A 16,095-nucleotide genomic window follows, 5' to 3' on the forward strand; every position below is an offset into this window, starting at 1 on the left:
ACACACACACACACACACACACACACACACTTCTATCTTTATGGGGACCCTCACTGATCTAATATTTTCACAAGCCCCTTACTCTAACCTTAACCATCACAACTAAAGCCCTAACCCCAACCCTTACCCTACCCCTAACCTAAACCTAATTCCAACCTGAACTCTAACACTAAGTTTTAGCCTTCGAACAGCCCTTTTAAGAAGTGAGGACCAGCCACAATAGCCTCACTTCCCAAAAATGTCCTCACTTTTGGTTGAAAAAAGTGCATTCTGGTCCTCAATATGTAGCAAGCGCACACACACACACACACACACACACACACACACACACACACACACACACACACACACTTCTATCTTCATGGGGACCCTCACTGAAATAATATTTTCACAAGCCCCTTACTCTAACCTTAACCATCACAACTAAAGCCCTAACCCTAACTCCAACCCTTACCCTAACCCTAACCTAAACCTAATTCCAACCTGAACCCTGACACTAAGTTTTAGCCTTCGAACAGCCCTTTTAAGAAGTGAGGACCAGCCACAATAGCCTCACTTCCCAAAAATGTCCTCACTTTTGGTTGAAAAAGTGCATTCTGGTCCTCAATATGTAGCAAGCGCACACACACACACACACACACACACACACACACACACACACACACACACTTCTATCTTCATGGGGACCCTCACTGAAATAATATTTTCACAAGCCCCTTACTCTAACCTTAACCATCACAACTAAAGCCCTAACCCCAACCCTTATCCTACCCCTAACCTAAACTTAATTCCAACCTGAACTCTAACACTAAGTCTTAACCATCAAACAGCCCTTTTAAGAAGTAACGACCAGCCAAAATATCCTCACTTCCCAAAGACGTCCTAACTTTTGGTTTAAAAAAGTGCATTCCGGTCCTCAATATGTAGCGAGCACACACACACACACACACACACACACACACACACACACACACACGTACTTCTATCTTCATGGGGACCCTCACTGATATAATATTTTCACAAACCCCTTACCTTAACCATCACAACTAAAACCCTAACCCTAACTTCAACCCTTACCCTACCCCTAACCTAAACCTAATTCCAACCTGAACCCTGACACTAAGTTTTAGCCTTCGAACAGCCCTTTTAAGAAGTGAGGACCAGCCACAATAGCCTCACTTCCCAAAAATGTCCTCACTTTTGGTTAAAAAAAGTGCATTCCTGTCCTCAATATGTAGCAAACACACACACACACACACACACACACACACTTCTATCTTCATGGGGACCCTCACTGAAATAATATTTTCACAAACCCCTTACTCTCACCTTAACCATCACCACTAAATTCCTAACCCTAACCCCAACCCTTACCCTAACCCTAACCTAAACCTAATTCCAACCTGAACTCTAACACTAACTTTTAACCTTCAAACAGCCCTTTTAAGAAGTGAGGACCAGCCAAAATATCCTCACTTCCCAAACATGTTGGTAAAAAAGCAATATGTAGCACACACAGTGTTAATTCAGCTCACACCATGTTGAAATTACGTATAAAGTGTGGAATTAACACCTACAGTGTTCCTAAGTGAGCATCAGAGCATTAAATGAAGCATTACTGTGGAGAAAGAGGAATAAACCCCTTCATCATTACAGAATCCGGCGTCTCGTGCTGAATGTAAATAGTTGAATAATTTCTGAATTCATTTCCGGTTTGAGTTTGCTCAGGGCGCTCGCGGGCTGCGCGCTGGAACTGCAGCACGCGCTCACTCCTGTGCTGAGGTGCTTCCACTGCGCGCGCCGCTTCCCACTCGCTCACTCAAGTTTAGCCAAACTGCCTCGCGCACTTTTCAATCCCAAGTCCGCCCGCAGCACGCGGATCGCTCCTTGATTTGCATATGCATACCTGGCGAGCCAATGGTGTGCCACAGGGCGTGGCTTCCCCCCTCAGTGCGGTTCTCGCGGCTCGCGCATCGCACAGGTCTGTATAAATGGGAGCTCAGTCGAGCGCACAGCTCATACAATAACACACACACTCTCTCTCTCTCTCTCTCTCTCTCTCTCTCTCTCACACACACACACACACACACTCCGCGTTCATCTTTCTCCCGCAGCAGTTTGGATGACAGCTGGGGTTTTTGTTGCCGAGAAGCGGACAACGATTTTTGTTCATGCATCCAGGTTTGTGTGTCACTTTGGACTTTTAATCTTTATGGACTTTTTTTTTTTTAATTATTATTTCAATGCACCAGCTAGATTTATCTCTCTAAAGTTGTGAATCGATATGGCAATCAGACCCAGGTGCGGATGAGGAGAGGTTGGTTTATTTCATTCACTGCGCACCTTTCCTTATTTCAGCTCGTGCAATTAAGGGATTTGATTGGGACTCGAACTTGCATTTTAACATGCATGACATTTCACACTGAGCAACCCAAAACAAACTAAATGTAATGCACTGGAGTCATTCATTCCATAGTTGTATTATGGCAACCTGTTTTTTTTTTTTTTTTTTTTTAAATCCAGCCCCCAATCATTTAATTCAGCTTTCAGTGGATCTCCCTATTAAAAACTCATGTGATGCTGTTAAAAAGCTGATTAGTCGAGCCAGATGTGTTAATGCACAAGATAGCTTCCTGGGCAGATGGACTAAAGAAAAAACCAGTGCAATTTGACTAGAGAGAGAGAGAGAGGGAGAGATGAACAGCTGATTTTGAACTGTATGCACGTGGTCGCATTGCTCGGTGCACAATCCTGAGCCAGCGCACTAATAATAAAGGGTTTAGATCTGAGTTTGTTCAGTAAACGCACTTGGGAACTTGGTGTCCTTGGTGTGATGCTGAGATGAGGGACCCCAAGAAGAGCACCTGTTACAGCATCATTGCATCATCATCACACACAGAGGTGGGTGCATGTTTATTTGTATTCTTATGAGTCATTGTGATCAAACATCAAATGAGAAGTGCTAATTGAATAAACTATTGTGGAGGAATGTTAGTGAGAAGAAAATCTCCAGTGTTGAACTGAATACATTCTTGAAAGCTTAGTTTTTAACTAACACCAGTGTTAAGGATGGTGGTGTAGTGGTTAGCGCTGTCACCTCACAGCAAGAAAGTCCGGGTTCGAGCCCCGGGGCCGACGAGGGTCTTTCTGTGCGGAGTTTGCATGTTCTCCGCGTGGGTTTCCTCCGGGTGCTCCGGTTTCCTCCACAGTCCAAAGACATGCAGGTTAGGTTAACTGGTGACTCTAAATTGACCGTAGGTGTGAATGTGAGTGTGAATGGTTGTCTGTGTCTATGTGTCAGCCCTGTGATGACCTGGCGACTTGTCCAGGGTGTACCCCGCCTTTCGCCCGTAGTCAGCTGGGATAGGCTCCAGCTTGCCTGCGACCCTGTGGGACAGGATAAAGCGGCTAGAGATAATGAGATGAGATGAGTGTTAAGGATGTGAAATAATGCAGACTTGGTGTGATGCCTACGTACTGTATAAAGTTTGAATTAACACCTAGATTGTTGATCTCTTGCAAAACTAAACACATCTCCAATTTCAACATGCTGTAGGTGTTTGATGAAAACTCTTAGAAATATTCAGCATTAACACTGACTGTTCCTAAGCTCTGTATGTGTTAGTTCAACACTGATGGGGTTAATTCAACAGTGTAGTCATCAAGTCAGCATTGTACACTCACTGGCCACTTTAATAGGAACTCGTTCTTGAGTCTAAGATTCCTGTTCTTGGCTGGCAGGAGCAGAACCCAGTGTGGTCTTCTGCTGTTGCATGCTGAGATGCTTTTCTGCTCATCACGGTTGTAAAGAGTTGCTATGAGTTGCTTTATCCTTCCTGGCAGCTCGAACCAATCTGGCCATTTTCCTCTGACCTCTCTTATCAGCAAGGTGGTTCCACCCACAGAATTGTCACTCACTCAGTGTTTTTTGTTTTTCGCACCATTCTGTGTAAACTCTAGTGTGTGAAAACCCCAGGAGATCAGCAGTTTCTGAAATCCTCAAATGGCACCAACACCCATGCCACAGTGAAAGTCAGACTTTGAGATCACAATTTTTCCCCATTCTGATATTTGAAGTGAATATTAACTGAAGCTCTTGATTCGTATCTGCATGATTTTATGCACTGTGCTGCTGTCAAGTGATTGGCTGATTAGATAACCGCATAAAGCAGCAGGTGGATGGGTGTTCTTAATAAAGTGGCCGGTGAGCGAATGTATAAATTCAATGCTGCAAGTGTTATTCTATACTATTGGTATTAATTCAACACCAGATGTAAATTTAATACAATATGAGTCAATTTAACACTGATGGCATTTAATTTAACGTTGCAGGAGATAGTTCAGCACTGTAATAATCACTTTAACATTCATTTGTTAATTCAACCTTCTAAGAGTTAGTGTTTTTATTAAGTCTGAAATGCACAGTCTCTACTATAAAAGACCCAGGTATTATCAAGTAAAATTTCTCATGCAGATGTTGGTGATTTTGTAGCTAATGCCAGGTAACACACACACACACACACACACACACACACACACACACACACACACACACACACACACACACACACAAAAGTCTTGTGATGTTATGGAGGTCAACTGTTGAGAGCTTATCTGTATTATTCACATCTAGCAACTGACTGATGAAAACAAGTGTCCACTAGTCTTATTTGTGAAGGTACACAGGACCTTCATTTCTGAAGAACATTTGCGTTTGGATCTGTAGTCGTCCTGTAATGTTAATTCCAAAGGCATTTGGTCAGCAGCTCTCAATTGTTAAGGTCAGTGTTTCCCCGGATGAATTTCCTCACGTGAAGGTTGGGGTTCTTCCAGTCTCAGTCATTCGCACCATGCTGGCACACATCAGCCTGTGAAACACTGGCATCTGTAGGCTCAGAGCCATTATTGAGCTTTCACAATGCAGCTGATGCGTGTTGCCAAACTCACTGACACTCACTTTGACCAAGCCCACTGGTATTGAATTTCTTAGTCTGCTGTTATTGAGTTGACAAATGCATTGGCATTGAATTGCCAGAGCAACTGGCATTGGGTTGCCAAGTCCATTGAAATTGGTTTTCCAAGCCTACTGACATTGGGATGCCAAGCCTACAGACGCTGCATTTCTAAACCTCCAACTTTTGATTGCCCAATTCATTGGCACTGGGTTGCCAAGCTCATTGGCACCGGGTTGCCAAGCTCACTGGCTTTCCAAACTTACCGGCTTTGGTTTGCCCAGCTAACTAACCATCGGGTTGCCAAGCCCTCTGGCATTGAGATGTTTGCTGTTTTATGATCAGTGTGAAATTTCAGCAAGCTGCCAGAAACAGCTTTTCATTCCCTGTCCAGCAGCTACTAAATGGCATGTGAAATTATCAAGAGTGGCGGTCCTTTTCCCCACACACACACTTAGAACTCCCACTCCCGTTTCCTCGAAGTTGTTAATTAATGGTAGAGGTGTCTTCAGAATGAGAGTTTTAATGAAATTAGTGCCGCATGCGTGCACCAGTCTGCATCCCATGCCTCGCTAATAACTTGTGCAATCACAGCATGCTGGTTTGCAGTCACCTACTTTCTCTCTTGGCTCCTCAGGGGAGGACAGGAAAGTGGCACATGGAAGCACTGACCATTGTAGCTGCGTCTTATTCATATAAAGTAGCCTTCAGACCAGTGGCAATTAGTTTATTGTAGGGTAGAAGGAAACAGAGCAGCGCCTATAATTCTGCTTTTCCTGTCTGAAGGTTATTTTAGGCTGTACATTAAACACAGGCTGGCTTCAGAGTGACCTACTTATACACACACACACACACACACACACACACACACACACACACACACACACACACACACACAGGTGGTGGCTGACAGATGTCCTCTCACTCCACCCATGCCCTTACTATCCCTTTGATCCTTCCAATGGTCCTTCCTCCGTCTCCGTTTTTGAATAAAGCCATTATTTGTTCGATTTCTCATTGTCTGGCTTTTCCCAAAATGCTACAGTTTACGTCTAGTGTTCCTATTAGAAAGTTAGCCATATTGTAAGAGCGCCAGAATACATAGAATCAACTAGAACAACATTATTGGACAGTCATAATTTTCACATCTTGAAACAGTGTAATCTTGGTGGCTGTAGTATTCCCATAAAGCACAGCAAGCATATGCAAATTGTAACACTGATAAATATTTAGGGGGTTTGCAAGTGTAACATTCAAATGATTATGTACTGAGATGAAGAGTAGAGTTTTCTATAACCTCTAGCTAGAGATCATTTTGTTTAACATCTTTCCACTTTATCAGGCTTTTACTAGCCGCTAGTCAGCAGATTAGCCAGATGGCATTTAGTTACATAATAATAGGCTGCAATACTTCAAAATTGTTTTATTTTCTGTTTTTATTTTATTTTATTTTATAATACTTCTCTGTAAATTGTTCCAAAGAATGTTTTCTTTCACATATTCTTGATAAATATGACAGAATGAATTCTAACAAGAGTGAAAAAGAGATTTGAAATGAGCAAGCACAATAAAAGTTAATGTCGAAACCCAAGATAAATATTTGGCTCAATATTTAGTTCACCTGATTGTTGAGCAGGTGCATGACTGATGTAGGCTCATCTGAGAACATGAACAGTGTGTAATAAGAACCTGATAAACTCTTCTTCAGTAATACATGACTCATTCCACACATCAGTGTTTGTTATGGTTTCTGAACAAAATTGATCAGCATGGTTATATTTGTGTAACCATGTCATACCCAGTCATTTCAAAAACGTTAAATGTTGCAGTGTAACATACACAGCAACCCCACCATAACGAACTCCTTGGAGGACGTCCAAATAGTTTGTTATACTGAAAAGTTCGTAATACTGAATGGACCCACTTGTCACACCAAACACTCAGTCTTATGTGAACCAAGACCAATTCTGTTTAATTTATTTCCACTTAATTCACTTAAATATTTACGAAATAAAGGAAATAAGTCACACTCGCCGTCATTTGCTTACCACATCTTCTTTCTTTTCAGCCCACCATGTTGATTGCTGTTATGGACGATGTCTCGGAGCTCTTTTTCTTTTGTTTTAAAAGTTGAAATTGATTTTTTTGGGATACCATGTTCTTTAGATGAATTTGTTGCTTTCTCACCATGCTTTAGACGGTCCAGGATATGAAGTTTGTCTTCAACTGCTCAAACCGCTACTCGCGTGCACACACAGAGCACCATTAGGACTAATCACCATGCACCTGTTCCAGATTAAAGCGCAATCACAGCACGCACTTATAAGGACTCTCACTACACACAGATTTTGTGGAGTATATGCACTGTACCTTGTGTCTCATGTTACCAAGCTTTCTGTAACACTGTGTTGATGTTCTGGTTTCTAACTATTCTGGATTTTGCCCTTTGTCTCCGCCTTTGATATCTTGTCTGTGCCTTGTTCGACCATTGCTTGTTTCTCGACTCTGATCTTTGATCACTGATTTGGATCTTTTTGCCAGCGTGTTTTTAAATAAAATTCTTCCAGCGATTACATCCGTCTATTACCTGCATTTTCTGACAGAAGGAGAGTATGTTACATTTACTGTATAAGTAGCCATGACAACAGTACTTACGGAGTAAAGACTCAAGTAAAACTGCTTTTTAGCTCATAAAATAAAATCCTTTTCAGGGATTTTTTGAAGTCAATGATTGCTGTTCTCGATACCTGTTAGTGATTGACACCTAAGCGAGGCTAGTTAAGCCTTTTGTTTTATGGCGTTAACATGCATTGTTAACTTTACTGTAGACTTGATTACTTATTGTTTGTCTCTGGGGGAAGAGGAGCGCATAGCTCAGTGATAGTTTTTTTTTTTTAAGACTCAGACTCTTTGTCATTAAAGGTGGGGGACACGAACTTGGTTCGTTATATGCGGAAGTTCATCGTAAGAGTTTGTTATAGTGGCAATGCAGTGCTTATAGTTTTTAGCCTGGGCTAATAAATACTGTTCCTGTGTATCAGTGGCCATGCTACTGCCTGTTGACTCTCAGTCACTGTTGTATTAACAGATTAAGATTTTTTTAACCTCTTTTTTTTTTTCTTCCAAATTTAGACCAATTCCCACTATCACATGGCAAATTATAACCAGGGAAGGTGTGGACTTCCTCTGATGCCAGACACCAAATCTTTTCTAACTGCTGTTCATGTACCAGGGCCACTGAACACAGAGGAAAGTGCTGATTGTCCTCTAAGCTATACACAAGCTAACAGACTGGCACTTTTATCAACAGAGAATACCCCTTGAGAGCAAAGCCAATTATATCTTTGTGACCTTCCATCCATGTTGGGATTTCTTGAGTTTGCAATCTCCAGACATCATAGTGAATGCTTTCTGCTGTGACAGTCAGCTGCCAAGCATTTTTTTTGGTCAATTTTCATTCAGATTTTCTTTACATTTATTCATTTGCCAGATGCATTGATCAAAACAATTAAATCCAAGTCTATAGTTGAGCAGTCAACATAAGGGCTTAGCTCCAGGGCGCAACACAACAGTGACTGTCTGGCATTTAGGGATTTAAAATTAGAACCTTTTGGTTGCTAGGATGGAATCTTAACCACTTTGCTTCCATAGCTTTCCTCTTCAGGTTTGTGCTCAAAAATCAGGTCCTTCTTCTGCCTCACTCTTTTCACTTTGACTCATTTCCATGCAAATGAGTACTAATATGGACTTTGGGACTATTGGCGTAGGGCCAGGAAGTCACAGTGAATGTAGTGATTAATATCCGTGGGTGAACTGCCTCCATTTTTGGCTTTTTGCTGCATTTTAAATGATTTTTCTCTTTATTAAATTTTCAGAGGATGATCAAATACAAAAGACTGCTAATGTTGCTTTCTTCAACACAGTAGTTAAATTCCTTTGAACATTATATTTGTATGGTGTTATGGGCAGTGATGCTGCATTGTTGTCAGATTTAATAATTGAAATCTTCAAAACAGCAGCTTCTGAAGAGGTGCCCAAGGGAAAACGCTAGCTATAAAGCACTGATCGAAAGCTCATTGACTCGCATGGGGCCCAAAGGCTGGCCCATATGGTCCAATCCAACAGAAGAGCTCCTGGAGCGCAAACTGCTGAAAAAGTTAATGCTAACACCTTTCTGTTTTCACCAGCATTCACTTTTTTGGCAGTTTGTGCTACAGGAGCTCTTCAGTGGGATTGGACCATATGGGCTAGCCTTCGTGCCCCATGCGAATCAGTGAGCCTTGGCCGCCCATGACCCTGTCGCCAGTTCACTGGTTGTCCTTCCTTGGACCACTTTTGGTCGGTACTAACCACTGCATATCAGGAACACCCCACAAGATGTGCCATTTTGGAGATGCTCAGACCCAGTTATTTAGCCATCACAATTTGGCCCTTGTCAAAGTTGCTCAGATCCTTACGCTTCACATTTTTCCTGCTTCCAACACATCAACTTCGAGAACTGACTGTTCTCTTGCTGCCTAATGTATCCCACCCCTTGACAGGTGCCACGGTCATGAGATAATCAATGTTATTCACTTCACCTGTCAGTGGTCATCATGTTATGGCTGATTGGTGTAGATGCTGTTATCTGAAGCAGCAGAAGAGAAATGACTGTGTTAGCTTTGAAATGTGGGAGGTCATGTTCCTTCACATGGACTGGCATACACAAGTCATAACTTCCCTGAATTCACAGGTACAGGAGCCATAGCTCTTTGACTCAGAAGTAAAATCCAGGCATGCATAAAGCTGCACATTTCAGGTTTTTACACCAACAGTGGGATTTGAACTCGCGCATTACAGGTCACACGTGCTAAAGCATAAACTGTTGTCTCGGTAAGCAGCTGTATTTGAAGTAGCAACTTTTGTCATTTCTAATCTAATAGCAGCATGAGTAGCTGTTCGAAAAAAATGCAGCAGCACACCTCAATCTGCCTCCGAGAAAGCACGCACACGCTTCTAGATTGGATTGCTTGCAATGGGAAAATGATGAAATCCGGCGACAAGTGAAATGCATAATAAATGGTTCTATTTCTTGTGTGTGTTCTCCCGTGAGCAAATTGTTGAAACCGTGAAAGATGAATTGCTAGTCCCACAGGAACATATGACCTGCCTTATCGCTCCATAAATGCCCCTGTGCTCATATGATAACCACTTTATTCTTATTGATTATGAACTGTTTAGAAAGGATCTTGTGTTCAGGTAGAAGGTAATGCTGTTTGTGTAGACTTTATGCTGATGTCACAAGATGGGTGTTACGACAGCCTTAGCTCATTATCTGGATATGGGAGGCAGGGATTGTACTTATCTGATGGCACGAAGTGACGGGAATTGAGGATGGAGAGGAAACGGAGCGTTGCCTTCAGCCATTGTCAGTTTTTTTTTTTTTTAAGTGTCAGCTTTCTGGAGGTCATGTGGGGCCAATTAGTTTGTTTATTCCTGAGATCTGTGTGTGTTGTACGTGTGGGTTTGTGTTTTTAAAGTGCTCTTCTCCTAGGTCTGAAAGTATGTACACTATTTTTGAAGGGCTGGCGTGTTCATGCATATACAGTACATGCGTACATGATAAGAAAATGACCCCAATAAATTCCTTCAATCTGCTGACAAATTGAGTCGTGTAACGTGGAGAGTGTGCGTGTCTGCACATCACTTATCACCAAAGAGGGAGCAAAAGTGGTTCCAAAAAAACCCCTAAGGTTATGAATTTGCAGGTGGATACAAAGGTACCTGTTTCTCTCTCGCTCCCTTTCTAAATCTGCAAATAAAACCTCTGTCAAAATTGCACTAATTCAGTGGCATGTAGAAGTTGGAGAGGCTTTGGGAATCCTGAAGTCTGTTTTTTTTATTATAATGTTACTCTGAAAATATATTAAAAAAGCTTCGATTAAGGAGTTTAAAATATAATGCATCACAATATGCATGTTGCAATTCATGTTATTCTGATCTGTTTCGCATGGTAGCTGTCCATTAAAGTGACAATAGGGAGGAATTTTTACCTTAAAATATTAGCTTCAAAATCATTTTTGATGGTACGTTGGCTTGTAATAGGGAGAATGGCCTGTCTTCCATTCAGAGTCCACACCCGGCTAGCTTCTTATAGCACTATGTAACTCTGGTGGGGCGTCCCTGAGACTTCTCGCAAGAGCTGCGTAATGCTTTACAGCACTCTGGCCAGCTTCCAAAACTGGCCAGTAACACAAGCCAGAAAATGAAGCTAAATCTGTATTCTCGGTACAGACATCATGGCATTCGAGGTGAAGAGACCAAAGAAGACGTGATAAGACGAAATCTCGGACTGAATTTTACTCGTTGGTGAGAGCTAAAAGAAATAAGTCTGCAAGACTGACACTGAGTTGGGCTTCTTTCTTTGAACTAGTAAGTAGTTTTCCACTCGCTGCCTTATGTGTTGTTTTGTTGCATGTGCTGGAAGTTTGGCTGTGTTAGCAAAGTTGTCGACTCGCTAGCTTTTGATCATAAGCCAAGATGGTTCATTTTGGCAGAGGTTTAGCTGCTAGCTACATCTCAAGGTGATGTCCGAGTGTTAGCAAACACGCTTTTGAACATCAGTACTACTAATCTGGTAATAAGTGCTCGTGTTGGTTGTTTAGATTTGTTGGTGAGCTTGCCATCCAAGTTTATCACATTGTGTAAGGGTAGGGTGACCAGATTTCCCTAGTCTGAAACCGGGACACTTTTGCATGCGACCATGCTCGTGCACGCACACCTTTTTTTTACGTAAACGTGACACTCGGAGAGGTGCTCTTATCATTTTGTTGAAGCTCACATTTATCAACATCTCACATGAAATTAAACAAACAGGCATTTTGTTATCTAGTAGCATAGCGGTATACAGATCAGTTAAATTATGGTCAGACAACAGATTTTGTAATGGCTGAGAATAGGCCAGGCTATGTCCATAGGCCAAATTTAAACTGATTAATTTCACCTGTTTGTGAGAACACTAAGAAGAATGCATATGCACATGTAGGCTATATTTCTAAAATTGTATGCACTATAGCATGAACTTAAAAAGTAGATATGTGACCTCAACATAGCCTAGGTCAGAATCAACCTTACTAACCATTCCCCACAACTGAATGAATAAAGCAAGAAGATGTGTACAAAAGTGAACACTTTAATGGAAGGTGCAACAAGCTGTTCAACACAGCAATATGGCCAAACTGTCAGAATGGTATGTTAAACAGAAACAAAAAAGAGACAAGTGATTTGAGAATATATACTACGCAAGCCGAGAGAGGATATAATCCTTTTTTTTAATTTACCTTGTTATCCCGAGATAACAACATAATTAATTCAGGATCTCGAGAAAACAACACAACTAATTCAAGATCTCGAGAAAACAAAACCGTTATTCCGAGATCTCGAGAAAACAAAACAATTATTTTATGATCTCAAGTAAACAGCTGAGAAATGGTTCATTCAGGTGCGCCAAGAGACTTGTGATATGCAGACTTTGGGGCTATTTCTCATTCTGTATAGACGCAACTTTGGTCATTAGAATGTCTGGAATAATTGATCATAGAGCCCTGCACTCCCGCAGGAGTCCCGCGGGACTTGTGGGACCCGCCACAAAGCAGTGTGGCACGGGACAAATTTTGAAAACTTATTGCGGGCGGGACCAGAAGTGCACATATGCGCGCGCGGGCGGGAGTGCACATATGCGGCGCGGGCGGGCGGGAGCGGTGATAAGCTGCAGTCCCGCTAACTAAAAATGTGTTTGAAATAAAATTTATAAATTATTAATTTATGTCTATCATATATAATTTGCGCTGGATATTTTATTTGGCATTAATAACATTTTAAGATGCCTAAATTTGCAGAGAGAGTCAGATTGCCAGAGGAATGGCATCTTAAATTTGCCATTGATCACCCTAACGGGAAATCCTTTGATCACTCTAATGACTCGCAGTTCACACCCAACTAGCAAGAGAACCATGAGTGAAGTGATTTACTGCTTGCGTTACTCTACAACTCTAATCAGAGAGACAGGTTACACAGTGACGGTAGGCTTGACTCAATGCTATCCCAGAAATCCTTCCTGTAATATGCAAATTTGGCTGTCCAATCAGAGGTGGCCAAATTTGCATATTACAGGAAGGATTTCTGGGATAGCATTGAGTCAAGCCTACCGTCACTGTGTAACCTGTCTCTCTGATTAGAGTTGTAGACTAACTCAAGCAGTAAATCAATTCACTTCTCTTACTAGCTCTGCTTTGCAATAAAAAAAAACCCATTAGTACAAAGCAAGCCCATTCACTTTTTTATGCTGATCAGAGAATTACAATGGTTTCTCATGTGATAAAAATGTGCGATTTGTGATTAAATATTTTAATCGCTTGACAGTACTAATTATTATTAGAGACACTACATGCTGAATTCAGAAACAAGGTAAATAATAACAAACGTGAGCTGTAGATATTTATGCTCAAATCCACTCAAAGTAGGAGGCGGGGCAGCATCACGCTGTGTCAGGACAAGAACTTTCCTGAGAAATAACGCGAACGTCTGCATCATGCGGGATTTGCGAATGGGAGCGGGACAAAATATGGCAGGCGCGGGCGGGAGCGGGACTGAAAATCATAATTTTTTTGTGGGCGCGGGCGGGAGCGGGACTGAAAATCATAATTCTGCGCGGGTGGGAGCGGGACTGAAAAATCCGACCCGCGCAGACCTCTACCCTCCGCACAAGACTGGCCCGGCTTCGTCTCTACCGACGAAGATACAGTGATCTAGCTGAGATCATGAAATAATTTTGTTTTCTCGAGATCACGGAATAATTGTTTTGTTTTCTCGAGATCTCGAATTAGTTGTGTTGTTTTCTCGAGATCCTGAATTAATTATGTCGTTATCTCGGGATAACAAGGTGAATAAAAAAAGATTATATGAAGGGCCTCTTGCGGCTTCTGTAAAATATACACTCAAACAAAACAGCACTAAAGGAGGAGAGGGGCGACAGCCCGAGGAAAGCCCCCACAGGAGCGCACAGCATTTGCAGCATAGGCTACCCAACTTGGTACAAGAACAAAGCACTTAGTGTGTGCAGTAGGCTTCGTGCGCATTGTTCTGCACCTCTCGGAGGAAGGGGTAGGTGCCCTGTAAACCTTTGGAAAAGGTACATTTTCTTTTCGGCATAATTGCTGCGGCATTACTGCTGCTAGCTGCTAGACAAAGAACACAGTTAATGTTTATTTTATTGTTGCATGGCAACACGTTCTGTTGTCTGGAATAAGGTGGCTAAATAAACACCCATGCCACAGGGCCAGGGGGCAGTAACCAGGAAAGTTTGCGATTCCTGTCAATTCATCAAAATAGTAAATGCAGACATTTCTCCGCTAATGATTCCCACGCTGCTCAGTCGCGAGTGGCGAAAACCGGGACATATCCGTGTCCCGACAGACTTTTGTCGGGACTCGGGACACACAACCCCAAATCGGGACTGTCCCGGTAAAACCGGGACGTCTGGTCACCCTATGTAAGGGGCATCCAAGTTTTGTTAGTTTAGTTGAGTAGCTGTTCTTTGTCTGTTAGCATCCCCCAGCATTAGATATGTTGGTGTTCGTATGGTTCTGGTTATGTTAACTCAGCATACTACTATTCTGAGTCGGGTGCAAACTTTGACTTGCAGTGCAGCAAGAAAAAAATATCTGAGCATGCATGTTTACTTCAAGACGTAACCAGTGATCTGTCTCACGTCTAACGGGGTGGGGGGAGGGGGGCAATGACACTCAGACAACAGAGTGTACATCCTGTTATTTATGAAAGATTGTGACATAGGCTGTAACCTTATCAGCGTTATCCCTATCTCACGGAGATTTGTAGTTTGTCCAGATAACAATAGTCATCTAACCTCAGTCCTGTCTCAGGCTAACACGCAAATAAATAAATTCATCCCATGCCAAAACAGTCTGTCAATGTCGTGTCAAGCCTTCAAAGCTTGCAACTTTGCAACCCTATCTCGATGATAATGTAATGTATATTATGCACAGTATGTGCCTATATCATGTCAATTACACACACACACACACACACACACACACACACACACACACACACAATATTCAAACACTTAGCAAAAAATGTATATGGCCTGAAAATGTGAGCACAGTATTTCAGCAAAACTAAAATCTTCTGTTATTCTTTTTATGATGTTAGTGTTAATCTCCGATGTCACAATAAATAAAACTGTTCAGTTATATTTGTGTAAAATCCTGTAACATTACTCTACCTTGTCAGTCCACATGGTTCGATGGCTTCTGCAGATTCCACATCCTTTATTTTATAAATAAATGCACGTGCACAGCTGTCCATGAGGGGAGCTGAAAGTGCAATTTGTATTCACGACAGCAGTGTAAATGTGAACTACATTCCACAACTGCAGGGGGAGCCTGAGAGCACTGAGAGCAAAACATACCAATTCTTTCATAACAGGGCTTTAAAAGTTGTAGTATCTTATACCGCAGAACTGTTGTTTGTGATTCGATTCTGATTACTCAGAAGGTGTTGATGAATTTTCAATAACTGCATGGTGCTGACAGTGGTACTTTGTATTCCAGATGCTTCACATAAACAAATTGAAAAAATGTGTAATTGTCGATATGAGGTTTTCTGTGTGGAGAGATTTATTTAGCATTTTGAAAGGAGTCTCTTTTGTGATGTTAGACACACTCCACAGTGACTTCCATTTTGTAGGAATGTGGTGAAGTGGCAACGGGATGACAAGCTGACATCTTTGTGTAGCACGAATGATTGATTACTGCGGGGTGGGCTGTGTACTCACACACACCTGCTTTGCCCACAAGGGAATAGGTTTATGGTATGAACCTGTAATAATACACAACCTCGGGCTGCTTATTGACAGCTATATAGTGTTAGACCTCTCTGAGCCTTTGAGAGTCACTGAAGCCTGAGCCATAATTCTCTTCAGTGCCTTCTGTTCAAAATGAGGCACTGGTTATTGGAACAGCAGAGGATAATTATTACTTTTACTTGTACTGTGCTTTTTTCAGGATGTTTTGTGAAAGAGAAGATCCAGACATCTCATCCACTTTAAACATAGGACTTCTGCTTATTGCCCACTGATGGTTAT

The 16,095-nt window shown here is 41.9% G+C and overlaps 1 protein-coding gene across 2 annotated transcripts in view; it reads left to right on the plus strand.

Moving 5' to 3' along the window:
- Positions 1 to 2,032: 2,032 nt before the first annotated feature.
- Positions 2,033 to 16,095, plus strand: part of cemip (cell migration inducing hyaluronidase 1) — a 365,428-nt gene continuing 351,365 nt past the window's right edge. The window contains exon 1 of one of the 2 annotated variants that reach the window (XM_060941115.1): positions 2,033 to 2,181. The gene's annotated coding sequence lies outside the window, so the exon portion shown is untranslated. Of the gene's footprint in view, positions 2,182 to 2,775; positions 2,902 to 16,095 lie in introns of those variants that run through there. The other variant, XM_060941116.1, reaches the window with a different exon arrangement.

Source organism: Neoarius graeffei, chromosome 15 (assembly GCF_027579695.1).
Source record: "Neoarius graeffei isolate fNeoGra1 chromosome 15, fNeoGra1.pri, whole genome shotgun sequence".
NCBI lineage: Eukaryota > Metazoa > Chordata > Actinopteri > Siluriformes > Ariidae > Neoarius > Neoarius graeffei.